Genomic DNA, 18,624 nt, shown 5'->3' on the forward strand with positions numbered 1-18,624 from the left:
TTCAATTTGTCGTTAATTCACTTGACAAGTCTGTGGTTTATTTATTTTTTCTATTACATGACTTTTTTGGCCTTTGTAAATTATGCTCTTACTTTCTGTTTCCGCTAATATTTGCAAGCATTTATAGTTTTATACTAGGGAAAATATTGGTAGCCCTTGAATTAGTTTTACCACATTGCAATCTATAAAAGTTTCTTGCTTTTATATCTTAGTTATGAGCTTTAACAACTTTTATTTGCCATGTATATGCAGATGTTTCGATGTGCATTACGAAGAAGCCCTTCATCATCGTTGGCAAATGATTGCATCACAGCAATGGCTGAGGGGCTGGGTCCAAGTTTCTATAACCATTTTCTAACTCTTATTTGGGGAGATGGTGATTCTGGCTACTTGTCAGAGGCTAGTTCTACTGTCGATTCAGAATGGAACTACTTTTGTGATACTATCATGCAAATGTGCAAGAAGTCATCTGTAATTTCTCAAGAGATTCCAAAGTCATCTTGGGAGTTTCTTCTTAATAGCAAATTTCACAAGAACTACTGCAAAATTAACTCTATGATTGGATTGTCTTCTAGAACTGCAATTGATAGGCCAGGATTTGATTCCATGAGATCAAACATAGATGGTACAAAAGGTTCAGAAAAATCATTTTACTCTGATCTATTGATGGAGAGTTTGGATTCTCCGCATGCACTTTATGAAAGTCTGAAAATGGATACTCTCTGGAGAAAGTAAATCTAAGTCCTATCCATATTTTTCACTTCACATGCTTTAGTTTCTAAAGACTTTTTCCAACTAATCTTTGTGTCTGTTGTTTATTCTGTTTTTTTTTTTTTTTTTTTTGTCTTGCCAGTGCTTTTTTTTTTTTTCAATACACTTTCTTCAGCAACAATTATTTCACAATTATCTCTGTTGGAAAAAGTTTAAAATACTACTATGTAAAATGACACTGAATGAAGTCCTGGTAGTTAGATGAGATGTAACATGAGTTCTTATGACAGGGATTATAATTTATTCTCTGAAGAGTTTGGAACTTTTTTACATTTGGAATCGCAAGATTCTTGTTCTGACATAGTTTTGAGGTTAAGTGATGCAGGATCTTTAAATTAGGATTACTCTGAGAGCTTGAAAGTTGGCTATAATGTAATGGCTGTTCATATTTACTGCTCATGTTTGTTTTACTTCAGCAGTTCGCAAAAATATATTTCTGATTTTGTGTTTTTTTGGTGCATATTTCCTTGAAGGGATTTAGAGCTTCTGGCAATTCTATTGTGCGATATTGCGAAATTCTTGGGTCAAAAATGCTATTTGGATCATTATGTCCGTGATTTTCCTGCTCTTTGCAAGACAGTCAGATTGTGCCCAAATACTTCGTCCTTTCAGTTTATTTAGATGGCTGGAAAATTGTTTGCTGCAGTGATGTACACCTGATAGTACTAACAATCTTCCACTTGTAATTTGCAAAGATGGAAGTTCTGTGGTTAGCTGGGCACGGAAGATTGTCTCTTTTACAGTTTATTTTATGGTGCTAAACTCATAGGAAAGAAGCTTTCATCTGGTGTTAGCTGCAACATTGCCTCTGGATCATTTTGCCCTAATGAGGAGCTCACAGTGTTGGCAATGGTCGGGGAGAAATTTGGATTAAAAGAGTTGGATTCTTTGCCTTCTGGTGTATCTCTTCCTCTTCGACATGTAAGCTCCAGTAACTCAATGGATGGAATCTTTTAATCAAATACTTCTGACAAGGTTTGTAAATATCATGATTTTGGTGCTTGTGTCTGGTAACAGTATAATAAAAAAGGAATTTTAGGTTAATAATGTTCAGCGTAAATATTTCCACTGATTATGGCTAGAAACTGTTATTTTTCATTCTAGTCCTTGTATGTTAATATGTTTTTCATCCTTAATATGTTTGTTATTCCCAGCCATGATGATTTTCATTGTTGCTCTTTTACCTTTTCGTTGTGCTCCCTCTGTTGTGCAAAATCATTGTTCCTTTTTGGGATGTCTAATTGTCCTGTTACTTTAAATGAAGAAACTCTAACTTTTCAATTGAAAGGATCTTATCATAATTTGTGTACCTTTCACAATTCGCTCACTAATAGGGTGTTTTTTAATGAGAGCTTAAAAGAGTGAAATTTCTTAAAGTTCTGTCACTGTGGAAGCTGTTTAATTAACTTTTTGCATCTTTATTGATAACTTATCTTTTTTCTTCCGTTTTTCCCTTTGCTTTACACATCTCTGAGGCTTGGGATAAGCGTTGGGAATCTCCTCCAGCTGACTGGCCTGCAGCTGCATATGTGCTACTTAGTCAAGAGGACTTGGCTTTGTCTTGTTTGTCACATTCATCAAAATTTAAGGAACTTGAAACACAAACAAATGTGAATTTGGTCTCTATGTGACTATGTCTACACCTTACATGCTTCATTTACATCCTGTGACTATTCCTTCTACGGTATCTGATACCATTGGTCTGGAAAGCATCATGTTTGAGGATACAGATTCCATTGATGGATCCATGGCAGATGGCATGGAGAACATATTTAGCTGTTGCACCCAGTCACGCTATGGTTGTGATCTACGATTAAATAAGGCCTGTTTTGGTCCATTATTTTGAACAATAATGTCACTGTATATTGGGTTTAGAAGCAACTAGTCTCTGATCTTCAGAGATACATCTTTAGGTCTTGAAGGAAATTAGGAAGTGCTTCCCTTTTTACTCAAGGGATTGCACATTCATCTTTAGTGTTCCTTCCTTCATTGTTCATAGTCCTTGTTGTATGTTTATGGATCTTTTTATTTAATTATTATGGACATATGGTTCTTAAAATTCTTTTTTCTCTTCCTACTTCCCACTATCACTGCTTCTAGGTTAGGCACCTTTTATGCTCTGCAAGACCTGTGGCTATTCAAACATCTCTCAACCCTAGTGCCTCTAATCAGGACCTTCAAGAGGTATGCTTCTTTTGTTGCTTGGTTTGAATATTGTATAGTTAGTGTTTTTCCTTCCAGCGCATTTTGGCTTCAGTTTTAATTTTTAGCTAATAAATTGATCTGACAACATATGTTACCACATGTGTCTCTATGTGTTCTTAGATCACCATTCTTAAACACACTGAATGCATTAGCCAACATTATCCTCCTTCCTTTTGATAGTGCCCTTGATAATTTCATTACAAGGAGCTAGTAATAATGTTTAAGAAGGCTTGCAAAATACTCTTGAAATTTTATCATGAATCTCTGACAGAATAATACATAAACATCTTACATAATGAAATTCATCTAGTTTGGTATTCACTTATCTCTGACTATAGTTTTAGAAGGTAATAATATGATGACTATAGTTTGCTGTGGACACATGGCTCAATGCAGATTGCATACTATTAAGTTGCTTTGTTCTTTTGTTGGCAGAGGCTCAGCTCTGGCAGTATGCACAAAGGACTACTGCTCTTCCTCTTGGCTGTGGGGCATTTACTCTTGCAACTATATATACTCTTTTAATGGAGGTGCTCATGCTTTTGTGATTTTGTATCTATTTTCATCAGGTGATTTATTATGATATTGATTACTTTTAGATATACGCTACTTTTTCTGATGGAATTTCTTGCAAACTGTCCCAAAGCTTGTTCTAGCAGGTCGGCTGCCTGCCCAACAAAATGCTACAGTAGGTTCATTCAAGATTCTTTTTTCAGTTCATTGCTATTTCATTTCTTTTCACATGCATTTATTCTTTGAGTGATATCACTTTTATTGTCAAGTTTTGCTTTGAGTGAGCAACTGTTTAATCAATTATGATAAATTTTGAACTAGAAAACTTTCAGCAAAATATTATTGTATTTGGAATATAATTCTTGCTCTATGTTTTCATTATTTATTGCTTATTATGTTCTTACAGTAGGAAGTTTGGGTTAAGAATTCTGAGTTTAGCCTCAGAAACTGTGTAATCATTCTCTTATCCTAACTCTTCTTTCTTTTAAACTTTTTCCTGTTTATCTCCTTTGCATCATTTGCACAGTATTGCTTTTTTGTATTTATTTTCTATATCTGTTGTGCTGATAGGTTAATCTTGATCCAAGCATAAGGAACATACAAGAACTTTACATGGCCAGAGTTCCACAATGCTGTTGCTGCGGGGCTAAGGCTGGCCCCACTGCAGGTTTGTATGATATGTTAAGATAGCGTAGCTTCTATCTTATGATGTGCCAAAATTCCATGTTTTTTCATGCTAAATTCTTTTAATAATTGCTTATGTTGGTTGGTATGATTTTTGCATTTCATGAATATATAGTTTAAAGTACCTCCAGGAATTTGAGACTGTATGTTCTCATTTATGTCAATTTGCAAAGCCTATGCTCTATTTAAGTTCATTTTCTCTTGATTTGGTTGTCACTGTGCTTATATATAGTGTGGTATATGCATGCCTATGTTTTTGTCCTGAAGTATTATGTGATGCATTTCAAGCTTTTGCAGGGAAAAGTGTCAAGAACATGGATAGTATATAACAAGCCTGAGGAGCCAAACATAGTTCATGCTGGACTTCTCCTTACTTTGGGATTACATGGATTTCTGCGTTTTTTAACTATAACGGACATATACCAGTATTTTTCACAGGTTTCCTTTGTCATTTACACTTTCTTCTTGAAATTGATTGGTTGTGGCACAGCATTGTTTTTTATGTGACCACCCCACGTCTGGTTCTGGATTTCTCAAGATAAAAGAAGGGGAGGAAACAGTACTTACTAAATCCATTTTCTGAAGGAAAGAAAGAACTTTAAAATAAAAAAATATTGTTTCAGAATCTTCTATTAACCTGAATATAATTGCATTTGCTTTGTGATTTCTGGTATCTCAATGGCTTTAATCACTCAGGTGGTAACTTTTCAATCACAGCATGTAATAGGTTTATTACTTTTGATAAAATAAACTGAATATTGAAATGTTATTTTTTTTTCATTTGGTTTTTATATATTTAACTGATGTTTTTTCATTTGCCTATCAACATATATCTGCTACCAATTACTTGACCTGAATAATGGCTCCACCCTATGCAGTGCCTTTATCTGCATATACCTGCTCAACACCCATCTTCCTTTCCAGAGTTGGAGTTACCAACACTCCTGCAGGTAAGACCATTGCACTGCTCTCCAATATCATTTACTTGCATACTTACATGCTGTAGTAATTACAGATTCATTCATTCTTGTCATCAGATTGCCAATATTAACGTTTGAACTGAAATAAACCTTGCACATGGAACTTTAGCAAGTAGTGAAATTTGTTGTGTGAGCATCTTTATATGAATATCAAAGTTTCTTTATCTATTTATATTTCTCTATTCTTTAGAATAATGATTCCTACAACTTCTTTTGGATTCTACAGAGTGCAGCACTAATGTCAGTTGGGCTTCTTTTCGAAGGATCAGCACACCCCCAAACTATGCAAACATTATTGGTATGTTGTTTTCTCTTATAGTTCTTTTGCCTATCAGCTTAAAATGATGGTCTTTTTCTTATAAATGTAGGCCAACAACAAGCATCCTTGCTTCCAGTTGTAAGAAAATTCAAAACTATATTGTGAAATGCATACATGCCTACTTGCATACATACATACTAGTGGATATATACAAACATAATAGATGTGTATGTGTATATAACACAGAAACATATTGTGGAAAAACTAAGAAATAAAATGTGAAAAACTGAATGTATATTGAAAAACTTTTCATTAAGAATTATACAAACACCTTAGGTTTATATACAACTAACTAGTGGGTAAACTAGGAAACTAAATCTTCCTAAAATTGATCCTCTAATTGAGGGATTGTCTATCCTAATTTTCTATCCTTAATTCTAGGGATACAAATACTTAATTCTAGCGACACAATTATAAATATATAGATTACAATATTACAACCAGTTGTAAATAAGTGTTTCAAGCTGGTGAATAGGTGTTTTTCATTCCCAGCTTGGAAATAATTTCTTGAAGTGTTGCATTACTGAGATTTTTAGTCAACACATCTGCAAGTTGACCCTTGGTTGATACATATAGTGTACAAATCAATCCACTGTCTAGTTTTTCTTTTATGAAATGCCAGTTTACTTCAATGTGTTTTGTTCTGTCATGTTGCACAGGATTGTGTGCAATGCTTATTGTAAGCTTGTTATCACAGTAGAGTCTCATTGGTCCATCCCACTTGATCTTTAAGCCTTCTAGGATAATCTTTAACCATAGTAGTTCACAAATTCCTTGAGCCATTGCTTTTAACTCTGCTTCAACATTTGATCTTGCCACCACATTCTGTTTTTTACTCATCCAAGTCACAAGATTACCATCTAGGAAAGTGTAGTGGCCTGAAGTGGATCTTATATTAGTTACTGAACTTGTATAATCCGCATTTGTATGTCTTTAGAACCAGCTTCGAATTTCTTTTGAATAACATACCTCTCTAGGGTTGGCTTTCAAATAGTGCAATACACGGTAGACAACCTGTAGGTGCACTTCTTAAGGACTATCATAAATTGACTTATCACACTCACAGCTATGCTATATCAAGTCTAGTATGTGAAAGATAAATGGATCTTCTAACTAATTTCTGGTACATCTCTCTATCTACAGCAGTATAGTCATTAGCTTCTTCAAGTTTATGATTAGGATCTATAGGGGTATTTACAGGTTTATATGCGAGCTTCCCAACTTCCTTCAAAAGATCCATCACATATTTCTGTTGTGAGATGAAAATACCATGTCATGAGTGAGCTACGTCAATCTCCCTAGCTCTTTTATCTCAAATTTTGTAGCCAAACACTGTTTTAGAGATTCTTTCTCTTTGTCATCATCTCCGGTTACATTTATATCATCAATATACACTAATAGAACTATGACTCTCCTTGAATCAAAGTGCTTGATTAACAATGTGTGATTCCCTTGACTCTGCTTATATCCCATTGCCAGCATCACTTTGGCAAATCTTCCAAACCAAGCCCTAGGAGACTGTTTAAGGCTATATAAAGCCTTTTTCAGCTTACATACTTTGTTTGCTTCTAGATGACCTCCAATTCCCAGTCGAACCTTCATATATATTTTTTCTTCCAAATCACCATGTAGAAAAGTAGTCTTTACATCAAATTGTTAAAGCTGCCAATTGTAATTTGCAGCCAATGATAACAAAATTCTAACTGTATTCATCTTGACATCTGGAGCAAAAGTTTCCTCATAATCCATTATATAAGTTTAAGTGTAGCCCGTAGCCACCAACCGGGCTTTATACCTTTCAATAGTACCATCCGCCTTGTATTTTACAATAAAAACCCATTTACACTCAACTAGATTTTTTCCCTTAGACAACTTTATTGGTTCTCATGTCTTTTTTTTCTCTAAGGCCTCCATTTCATGGCTTGCCTCCATTTCTCATTGGATAATGCCTTGGATAATGTAGTTCAAATAGAAATAGTGTTTAGGCTCACAAGAAAATTTTTGTGGGATGATTTTTCAAATGACACAAAATTAGAGATTGGTTATAGTGGATGCTTAGTACATTCTCTGGTTCTTTTCCTAATGTCAACAGGTAGATCATAATCACTAGTTATAGTTTTAGGAGATTCATGTTCATTTTGAGAAATAGAGTCAGAGACTGTAGTTATCTCATTCCTAGAGTTAGGATCAGGTTCTTGGATTTGCACTGGTTCAAGATCTGGAACTTTCCTTCTTGAGTACACCTGTAATTCCTTCATAGAATCAAGAACAATATTATCCTTTGTCACATCTTCTGTGTTTGGAATGGGTTCAGACTTAAATTTAGTGTTTGACTTGGACTTAGAAGAAATAGGTTTAGACTCAGAAGAATTAATGGGTGAAAATGTTGAAGAGGAGGACAAATCAAGCAAAAAGAAGTCTTTATCCTTATCTTTCATGAATTTAGTCTCCCCTTGAAGATAAAGTTGAATAAAAAATGGTTTACTTTTTTTAAAAGTGACATCTGCAGATATAGAATTTTTTGGTAGGAGGATGATAGCACTTATACCCTTTATGAGTTAATGAATACCCCACAAAAATGCACTTAATTGCTCTAGAATCCAACTTACCCTATTATGATTGTGAACATGAACAAATGATGTACTACCAAATATCCTAGGTGTGAGGTTGGTTGTGGTATTAAAGTTGGGATAGAATTGTGAGAGTAGTTCTATAGGAGTTTTAAATCCCAAAACCCTTGAAGGTAACCTATTTATAAAATGTGTGGCAATGAGAACAGCTTCTTCCCAGTAGGATTTGGGTATGTTTGCTTGAAAAAGTAAAGCTCGGGTTGTGGCTAGTAGATAATTGTTTTTCCTTTCTGCCACTCCATTCTGCTATGGAATATTAACACAAGATGACTCATGGATAATCCCTTCCTTTTGAAAATAGGTAAATAAGCTCTGGTTGAAGTAGTCTCTTGTATTATCAAACCTAAATCTCTTGATTTTCACTCCAAATTGATTTTGGATAATGTTTTGGAAGCTTAAAAATACACTATTAACATCTAATTTGGATTTAAGTAAAAATATTCGAGAGATCTTGGTACAATCATCTGTGAAAGACACAAATCACCTTGCACTAGAAATATTAGGAATTATAGAAGGACCCCATATGTCACTATGAATCAAGTAAAAAAGGAGTAGAACTTCTTTTATTACTAACTAGAAAAGGCATGTCTATGTTTTGCAAGTTCACAAACATCAAAATGAAAATTTTCAACATTTAATCCTTTGAACAAAAAAGGAAACATGTTTTTCAAAGTTCCAAAAGAAGGATGTTCAAGACAAAAATGATAAAGCCAGATTTTGTCTTTATTGGGAGATTTTTTAGAAAGAAATGACAAAGGTAAACTATTTTTGATATTACTTGTGTTGTTTGATGTCTCAAGATAGTATAGTTCAACTTTTTCCTTAGCAAGCCCAATACTCTTCCCTGATCTCTGGTGCTAAAATTCATATAAAAGGGATAAAAAGTCATTTTGCAATTCATGTCTGGTAAGTTTTTGCATAGATATCAGATTAGTAGAAATCCAAGAACATGAACATTTTTAAGAACAAATTAATTTGAACATCTTCTAATCCTACCATTGTAGTAAGTGAACCATTTGCAACAACAAATTTCTTATTACTAGGACAAATGGTATATGTACTAAACTTCTGTGAGGAATGTGTCATATGGTCTGTGGCTTTTGAGTCAACGACCTAAGAACTCATAATAGGCTTAACGAAGACATTTAAGCCATGAGAACTAGAAACTTCACTTGAACTAAAGACCTTACCCAAAGAACATACCCTAGTAGGCTTTTCAAGAGTTTTTCTTAATTTCTCAATTTTTTCTATGTCCAACTTTCTTTGTTCCCGAGACTTTTGTAGTACTCCAGTGGTTTTACCAGTTGTCATTTCATCAAATTGGGTAGTAGTGGCAGATTCACAATCTCTAGCATGGTTATCTTACTCAGAATTGAAATGAGTTTTGATAATAAAGGTTTAACTAGAGACAATTCTAGTAAATGAAGGCCAAAGAAGGAAAAAATAAGATTGAAAGATTTAACAAGATTTGACTATGAAGGCTTAAAATAGAATTCAGCAATGAAGGTTGAAAAAATTTTCTTCCCAAGAAAAACCTAAAGCTTTGATAACATGTGAAAAAACTAAGAAATAAAACTGTGTGGAAAACTAAATGTATATTGAAAAACTGCTAATTAAGAATTTTATAAGCACCTTAAGTTTATCTACAACTAACTAGTGGATAAACTAGGAAATTAAATCTTCCTAAAATTAATCCTCTAATTGAGGGATTGTCTATTTTAATTTTCTATCCTTAATTCTAGGGATGCAAATACTTAATTCTAGAAATACAAATATAAATATACAGATTACAATATTACAACTAGTTGTAAATAAGTGTTTTCCCACACATACATATACAGAGACTGCTGACGCACATGCATGTTACATCTTTTACATTCCACTCTCTTTGTACAACTGATTTCTAGTAACTGTTGCGATTTGGTAATTTTTTCTGCAATCCTAAAGCTTCCACTTAAAAACAATTGTTTTGGACTTTTTGGCAGATTAGTAAATAATCAATTTCTACCCATGAGTTTTGACTGTTCAATTTGAGTTTTTAGGTAGAAAACAGAGTTGGGTTCTGCTTATTAGTTTCAATGATTAATATGCATTATTCCTTGACATTTTGTACAATGGTGCAAATGCTTGCCTATATCATTGGAAATATATGCAACACTGTTGGACTGTTCCCACATTGTTCTCTAGATTCTTAATTATTTAGTGAATGTCTTATGGTCAAACTTTTGTGTTATGTCTCACAGGGTGAAATAGGCCAAAGAAGTGGAGGTGACAATGTCCTTGAAAGGGAGGGTTATGCTGTTTCCGCAGGCTTTTCATTGGGTCTTGTTACATTGGGTATGGGTCATTCAGGGCTTTTGTATTAATAACTGTCTCCAAGTTTTGTCCTAGCTAATTCTTATCTTTAATGAAGGCCAAGGAGAAGATGCATTGGGATTCATGGATACATTGGTTGATCGACTATTCCACTATATTGGTGGAAAGGAAATTCATAATGTATGTTTCCAGTTCAAACTTGCTTTGTTCTTTTGCATTTTCTTCTGGTGTAAGATATGGATTGAAAACCAATGCTTTTGCAGCATATTTCTTAGTTCTCTATAATAAAAACTATACCCTCTTGATCTGCCTCTCCTTCTTGAAAGGTTTGTCCCCTTTCAATTGGCACAAGGTTTAATAAGTGCATTTTATTTTTCATATGATTTTTCTTTTTACCCTAATGGATCATATTTTCTACTTGTTAGTTATAATAAAGGACATTGCAACAGAAACAATAATTAATGCTTCTTTAGATGTACAAGTAGACAAACATATCGGATGGCTAATGAAAAAATTATCGATGACTATCTTGGGGAGGAAGATTTATTGTCACATTTTTTTCCGTTGAATTTCTATACATTCTCTGAAGTGCACTCCCCTTTTTCTCTCTATTTTCTCTTCTATTGCCAACTATTTTCAATCAGGAAAGATCCCTACTGCTTGCAGCATCAATGGATGAAAACAACCGGGGCACTGGGCAAGTTTGTTACCTATCTTTGATTTAATTAAGCTCCCTATTTGAACATTGTGTTTGAAAAATTTGTCAATATATACAATTTGTTACTGAAGGTAACTGATATTTGTTGTTTTGGTGTATTAGATGATGGATGGAACCACTGTCGATGTTGATGTCACTTCACCCGGGCTTATAATAGCTCTTGCTCTAATGTTTTTGAAGGTAATGTTCAATATAGACAAATAAAAATGGAATACCACGTGTCATAACGTCTAGATCCGGGGATCTATCGTTAGACATTGACTTTTGGGAGTTGCCACCAATCTTTTCTTTATCTAAGTGCGATTCGCCACCTTAAGAATCTGTTTTTTCAGGGAACACTTAAGTTTAAGGGTCCCTAAAAGAATAGGTTCAGGTCTACAAACCAGAATAAGGTTCGGGAGTTCGGTTACGTGTGAGGAAGGTTATAGCACCCTCACAACGCCCATCAAAAGATGGTACCAGCATAATTTTGTGTTATCCAATAAGCCTTAAAATTTTACCAAGTAATTAATTATTCTCAATTGACTCTAATACTTTTAGCAAAAAATTGAGAAAATTTTCTCACCTCAGGAGTATGTAAGAAAAATTACTGTTTCACTTGCAGAGGCTACGTCGTCGGATTAGTTAAAGAAAAATCAAAATAAAAAAATCAAAATAGAAAGGAATGAAAGAATGATTTTTTTTTGTGTAAAAAAAATTGATACTTTCAACTTTTCCTCAAAAATATTTTTTGGAAATTTCGATTTTCAAGGAAAATTGATACTTTCAACTTTTCCTCAAAAATTTTTTTTTGAAAATTTATTTTTTAAGAAAAATTGATACTTTCAACTTTTTCCCAGAAATATTTTTTGGAAATTTATTTTTCTTTTAAGGAAAATTGATACTTTCCACTTTTCCTTAAAAATATTTTTTGAAAATTTCGATATTTCAAGGAAAATGGATACTTTCAACTTTTACTCAAAAATTTTTTTTTTGAAAATTTACTTTTAAGAAAAATTGATACTTTCAACTTTTCCCTAAAAATATTTTTTTTGGAATTTTTGATTTTTATTTTAAAAAAATAGAATAATAAAAAATAAAAAAAAATAAAAAAAAAGAATATTAAATAAACCTAATATAATAAATAAAAAATAAAAAAAACAAATAAACAAAGAAATAAAAAAATTCAAAGAAAGAAAAAAAAAAAAAAAAACCTGGAGCAGCTCGGATTGCGGTTCGGCTCAAGGCAGGGAAACGGTTCGGGGGGAGCGGTTTGGTAGCTTGGCTCGGCTCAGAGGGGGACTGGCACGCGCGGGTCAGAAAGCGGGTCGACACCCGGGTCGGGTTCGGCAAAATGCGCGGATCCTCTAGGTTACTTAAGGCCAAAACGACGTCGTTTTGAGAGGGTATAAAAGGCACTTCCCTCTATTTTTCGGCAGAACCCTTCTCTTCTCTCTCTCTCTTCTTCTTTTTTCCTCTCCCTTCTCTCTAAAAACTGAAGAACACCAGTGGAATTTTCACCGGATTCTGAAAAAAGTCACCGAAATCTGAAAATTTCACCGGAAGTTGGTCGAAAGATCACCGGTTTCTGGGATTCTTCGTCGGAAACTGGGTTGGTCGTCGGAAACTTCAAGGTTGGCAGGAATTTTCGCCAGAATTTTCGTCGGAATCTGGAAATTTCCAAGAAATTTTCAGAAAAATTTTTCGCCAAAAATTTCTAAAAAAATATTTCCGATCCCTACAGCTATCCTAACTCTTCCCAACCTTCTTTAGCCTTTGAAAACTCTTCTATACACCTATTTTCTCTCAAATTCAGTAGCTTTGCTCACTGTTTTCTTTGTGTTCCTCATCTATTCCAGGAAGGTGCCTTTTATAGGGGTTGATCAGGAGTTCCTGATCAATCCCAATTCTTCTTTGGACGGGGATTCAATCTTTGAATCCAATTGGACTCTTTTGATTGAATCCCCACTCCTAGTAGGATTCTTCAACATTTAATCTTAGCCATCAAAAAAGAAAAAAAAAATAATAATACTATCAGATAATCAAACAAAATCAGATGGATGAATAAAATAAAATTAACAGATAATTAAAATATAAAATAAGATAAATCCAAAAATATTTACCAGAAAAAAAAATGATAATGATAATAATAATGATAACATAATAATAACAAATATAACTATATAAATAAAATACATATAAATATTAACAGAAAAAAATAAATAAATATATTAATACACAATAATAATAATAAATAATAAAATACATAAAATACAAAAGAAAGAAAAAAAAATAAAAATAATACCAGATAGAAATTGAATTGGGCTTACCCTTTTTGGGCCAGGCCCAATTGATCTGGGCCTGGACCCAATTGGGTGTCTACAGTTGCCCCTCTTTGCACATTTTCTGTGAAACAGAAATTGCGTAAAGACGTAGACACCCAATCGAAACTCAACTCAACATTGTCATTTTTTGTTTTTTTGTGTTTTTTGTTTTGTTTTTTTGTTATTTTTTTTTGTTTTTTTATTTTTTTTTTGTTTTTTTTATTTTTTACCAAAGCTTCTCTAAACAGAGGCTCAACGACTTTGAGAAACATAAATTGCTCCTCTAAACAGAGGCAGCACGACTTTGGAAAAGTAAATTGCTCCTCTAAACAGAGGTACCACGACTTTGAAAAGTAAATTGCTCTTCTAAACAGAGGCACCACGACTTTGAAAAGTAAATTGCTCCTCTAAACAGAGGCACCACGACTTTGAAAAGTAAATTGCTCCTTTGAAAAGTAAATTGCTCCTTTAAACAGAGGCACCACACTTTGAAAAGTAAATTGCTCCTCTAAACAGAGGCACCACGACTTTGGAAAGTAAATTGCTCCTTGACAATCATGTTCAAAGGAGTTGAAAGTTGTGTTTGAAGGAATTTCAGCAGATTATGCCCAAAGGTCTTATAAATCAACCCTGATACCAACGGACATCCTATTTCAAGGATTAGGAACTTACCTGACAAGCTTTTTCTTTCTCAATTTTGAAAGTGTCTTCACATCTGTCTTCTCTATGTGGGATCTTGGAACACCCCTGCTTCTTGGATTTATATACTATTCTTTTCTGAAAGTAGTGTATGCTATGCAAATGCATATGAATTTCAATGCATGCTATGCAAATGTTGGCCAATTAATTCCTGTTCAATGTATGGTACTCAAGTTTCTCAAGCTCTTTTCTTAAGCATCAAACCCTTTGATTCTTCAGAAATCTAATTACACTGCTCTTCTAAGATCGAACTAGTGTAGCTCTCAATTGTCCTTTCCACTCACATTCTTCTTTGTTCAGTTTCTCGATACTTTGGAATAAGCTTCATCAATCGATCATCACTTGACCATCATTCAGTGAATTTTTCAGCACTAACAAATTTCAAAACAAGTTTCATCCATCATCACTGGGTCATTACTCATAGATGTCCCAGCATTAACCATTCCAAAACGGACTTTGTCTACTGATTGTCTTCATCATTCAATCATAACTTGCAAGTCATATCGATCAATTCATCACTTTTCAAGATTTGCCCCATTATATCATATACCTTTTCAAATCATCTCTTTTAGGTTTCTACCATTTCTTCATCATCTTAGATTTCTTTTCAAATGAATGTAAGATTCTTTTAAGCACATATTCATTCATTCATTATCATTTCAAATTTTGACAAATACAATGCAATCAAGCATTTTCTCAATTCATTCTAAGGGTGTAACAATAAGAGGACAGAAAGTGAACTATGGTGAAGATAATCAATAAAGATCTATTTTAGTACAGAACAAATGGGAAAAGAAATGTCATTGAGATGGATGGTATGTCCGAATGATGAATATTCAGACAATTCTCAACATTAATCTAAGATTCTTTTTCAAAAACTCATTCCATTTACTGTTGAAGTCATCTTGAGCTTGGCGAACTTTGCCCCAGTTTTTGAGGGATCTTCAGATGTCTTTGATCTTCCATTCATGTGAGCCATTTGAACTGGATCTTTTTCTATCAACCTTTCAGGTTTTCAATTTGAATCTCTTTTTTCATTTTTTCTTTTTTTTTTCTTTCTTTTTTTTTCTCTTTTTTTTTTTCATCATCTTCTTTTTTCCTCATTCTTCACCTATTATTGACATCCTTCATACATCAAACTTTTAGAGTAATGTAGCATGATTCCATTGTTTCATCATGAGCATGCCTTCGCTCAACATATGATCATTCAAGTTGAGTATTCACACTTGATCCAAATGGACTTTTCAAGGTTGTAATGTAGGCCAAGGTGAAGGGTCATAAAAAAATGGATATAATAGGCTCAAAATATGTATTAAAAAGGTTCAAGACCGAAGGATCATTTGATGCAGTTTGGCATTTTGCCCCACATCGTTTCACTACTTTTTTCTTTCCTCACACAAAGGATTCTCATTATTTTACCCCAAGTCATGTGTGGCATTTATTTTTTATTTTTTCATTTTTGAGACCTTTTGTGAAATTTTTTCCAAAAATTACCCCCCAGTGTAGAGGGTGATCCTTGGTTAGGGTTCAAAAAAAGAAATCATAACAGGCTCAAAAGGGTAGCAATAAATGGTTTTTCAAATGGTAAAGGAAAGATGGTCATTTTTAATCTCAATTGTGAATACCTTTCTTGAACATCATCTATTGAACAAAGCTCATGAACTTGTATAAAAGATTGCACACCTTCAAGACATATCTATTTCACCTTCAGTAACAGCTTACTTTTTGCTCAAATCATCTCCTCACATTAACGTGGATGAGTTCTCAAAATTAAATCCCAGAATTATTGTTATCATTGTCTAAATATTCATCATCTGAAATTTAAGAATGAGAATGTGAAGTTATGGAAGGTAACAGGGCATGGAATAATGGTCAAGTGAAAGAGAAAAATGTAATGAAATACATTGACTTGCCTTTATTAAGATGATAACAAGTGAAGTGATATTGCAGAAAAGAAATCCTAACATTACTTGAAAAGAAATCTTAAAATGATAAAAAAAACTTCAACCAGCCTTATCTCCATTCTAAAAAATTATCCCTCTATATGATCAAGTGAAGAATCTCTATTGACATCTTGCCCCTCAATTCATTGTGACTCTCCGGACCCTTTCTGTTCTTGACTTTCACTCAGAGTGCTAACATTAGATGTTGTTGCTTTTCCTTGATCAAAACTTACCATTCCATCATTGATCAACCGTTGCACCTTATACTTTAAAGCAGTGTAATTTTCAATAGAATGGCCAGTAATTTCATAGTGGTAGTCGCAGTGGGCTGTAGGATCATACCACTTTGGATAGGATGGTTTAAGCGGTTCCACATGGCTGGAGGCAATCAAATGGCTATTATAGAGTTTTTTATATAACTCTGTATAAACATAGGAATTGGATCAAATATAAGTTTTTCTCGAGTAGTCCGTTGTTCTCGTGAGCCACTTGCTGGGTTAATAGGGCGAATTTGGGTTTTTGCAGGAGCTTGAATGTTGAGGCGGTAAGTGGATGAATAAGATGGTTGTGAAGCTAGCTGGTATGGGTAGGATGAGGTATTATTCACAGCAGGATACTATGGAGAGTAACCTTGGGATGGATAGGGTTGATAACCTTTGAATTGTTGTCTATCAAAGCTCACAGCTTGAGCTTCCGCTTCTTTCTTTTCTGATGTCTTCTTGGTTTCTCCTCCTCTCAACTTGCCATTTTTTATGGCACTTTCAATAATTTCTCCAGAGATTACCATGTCAACAAAATTTTTTGTTGCATTCCCTATCATCTTTTCATAATAGGAAGGTTTTAAAGTGCTAACAAACAGCACTGTGGTCTCTTTTTCTGTCAGTGGAGGTTGTACCTGTCAAGCTATATCTCTCCATCTCTGGGCATATTCTTTAAAAGACTCGTTTGACTTTTTCTCTAGATTTTGTAAAGATAAACGATCAGGGGCCAAATCGATGATGTGTCGATATTGATTGATGAAGTCATGAGCCATATCGCTCCAAGAGCGAATGTGGGTCCTATCCAACTGAACATACCACCTGGTAGCAGAACCAGTAAGGCTATCCTGGAAGACATGCATCAAGAGTTTTTCATCATGTGCATGAGCTGCCATCTTTCTGCAATACATGGTGATGTGGGTTTTGGGGCACTTTGTACCGTCATATTTTTCAAACTTTGGTACTTTAAACTTATGAGGGATAACCACATCAGAAACTAGGCAGAGCCCAGCAGCATCAACTGACCCATAACAGCTAAATCCTTCCACAGCCCGTAGCCTCTGCTTTAGCATGCTAATTTTAGAGCTTTCCTCAGCTTCCACCCTTATCTTTTCCTTCTCCTTCTCTTCTAGATCAGGAATTGGTTCTGCTGCCTTTTCAGTGAAGACAAGATTTATATAACTATTATACTGCCCTGGGTTGAAAGCTGATGGCATTCCAGGATATGTTGGATATGCAAAATGTTGTGGTGGGACCTCTTGGGCAGACTGGGCTTGAGGTGGGCCAAAACCTGGAGGGTACAAAGGGTCAGCCACTTCTTGCTGGCTTGTACTTCCTTCAACTCCTTCAACTCCTTCAACTCCTTTTCCTTTATTCATATTATTGAGGCCTCCAGAATCTTGTTTAGTTCACTTTCAATCTTCTCCTGAGCTTTTTCTAGCTTTTCAAATCTATGAGAACTTTCTTCTTTCATTTGCCTTGCTCTGGATCTTGTGTTGTATGGATGAGCAGGGTTTTCGCTAGATGGAGCTATCCTCGGACCTTGAGTACCATACTTATGATTAGAAATGTTATGATGTGCCTTATGTATGATGCTTTGATACACAAATGAAATGTACATTTTTTGAATGAAATTTAGTATGAAATGAATGCAAATGATTGTGTTGAAACATGATCATAAAAAGAATACAGATACAATCAGACAAACAACATAGTTAGTTCCATGGATGAAATGAAAGTGATGCTGATGCATAATGTTACATATGATAAAAGTAATACACAAAGTTAAACAATCAAAATGATTAGACAAACACCCTTTTTGTATCGTAATTTCAGGGTATATCTATCATTGGGTAGAAAGGGCTCTATCTTAGGTGTAGGCACTCTTAAGGTTCACTACATGCGGTTTTTAGGTCAAAGTCTAAAGGTTCTCAAATTGCTCCTTACATCCCTGTCCATTACAGACTAGTAAGGCACCTTAATTCTCACCCATTATAGGCTACAAGCGGAAAAGGTTCAATTTGAGTAGGAGTATTTCGCTAGCCACTGCGGAGGCATTAGACCTCACGAAAGCAATAGGTACTTTACTCCCTCCTAGAGGGACGGAGCTCGGGTATAGAGCTCATGTTATGCACATGCATATGAATGACATAATTAACAAGGTAAATAAACATGAATGAACAATAATACATATATACAAAAGGGTTCAATTTTATTAGGCTTTTGGATAACACAAATTATTTGCTGGCCTGACTCTCAAAGTCCCCAGTGGAGTCGCCAAGCTGT

General features: G+C 34.3%; 1 pseudogene across 1 annotated transcript in view; it reads left to right on the plus strand.

The window, feature by feature from the left end:
• Window positions 1–18,624, plus strand: part of LOC111310112 (anaphase-promoting complex subunit 1-like) — a 32,035-nt pseudogene that overhangs the window by 5,787 nt on the left and 7,624 nt on the right. The window contains exons 13-26 of the transcript XR_016330193.1: window positions 253–731; window positions 1,245–1,692; window positions 2,247–2,593; window positions 2,872–2,955; window positions 3,414–3,511; window positions 3,610–3,664; window positions 4,060–4,156; window positions 4,471–4,611; window positions 5,052–5,123; window positions 5,380–5,451; window positions 10,346–10,439; window positions 10,516–10,598; window positions 11,063–11,119; window positions 11,239–11,316. The product of XR_016330193.1 is annotated as an anaphase-promoting complex subunit 1-like (transcript). The remainder of the gene's footprint in view (window positions 1–252; window positions 732–1,244; window positions 1,693–2,246; window positions 2,594–2,871; window positions 2,956–3,413; window positions 3,512–3,609; window positions 3,665–4,059; window positions 4,157–4,470; window positions 4,612–5,051; window positions 5,124–5,379; window positions 5,452–10,345; window positions 10,440–10,515; window positions 10,599–11,062; window positions 11,120–11,238; window positions 11,317–18,624) is intronic.

The sequence above is a fragment of the Durio zibethinus genome, chromosome 19 (assembly GCF_047325235.1).
Source record: "Durio zibethinus cultivar Kanyao isolate XHJ-2024 chromosome 19, ASM4732523v1, whole genome shotgun sequence".
NCBI lineage: Eukaryota > Viridiplantae > Streptophyta > Magnoliopsida > Malvales > Malvaceae > Durio > Durio zibethinus.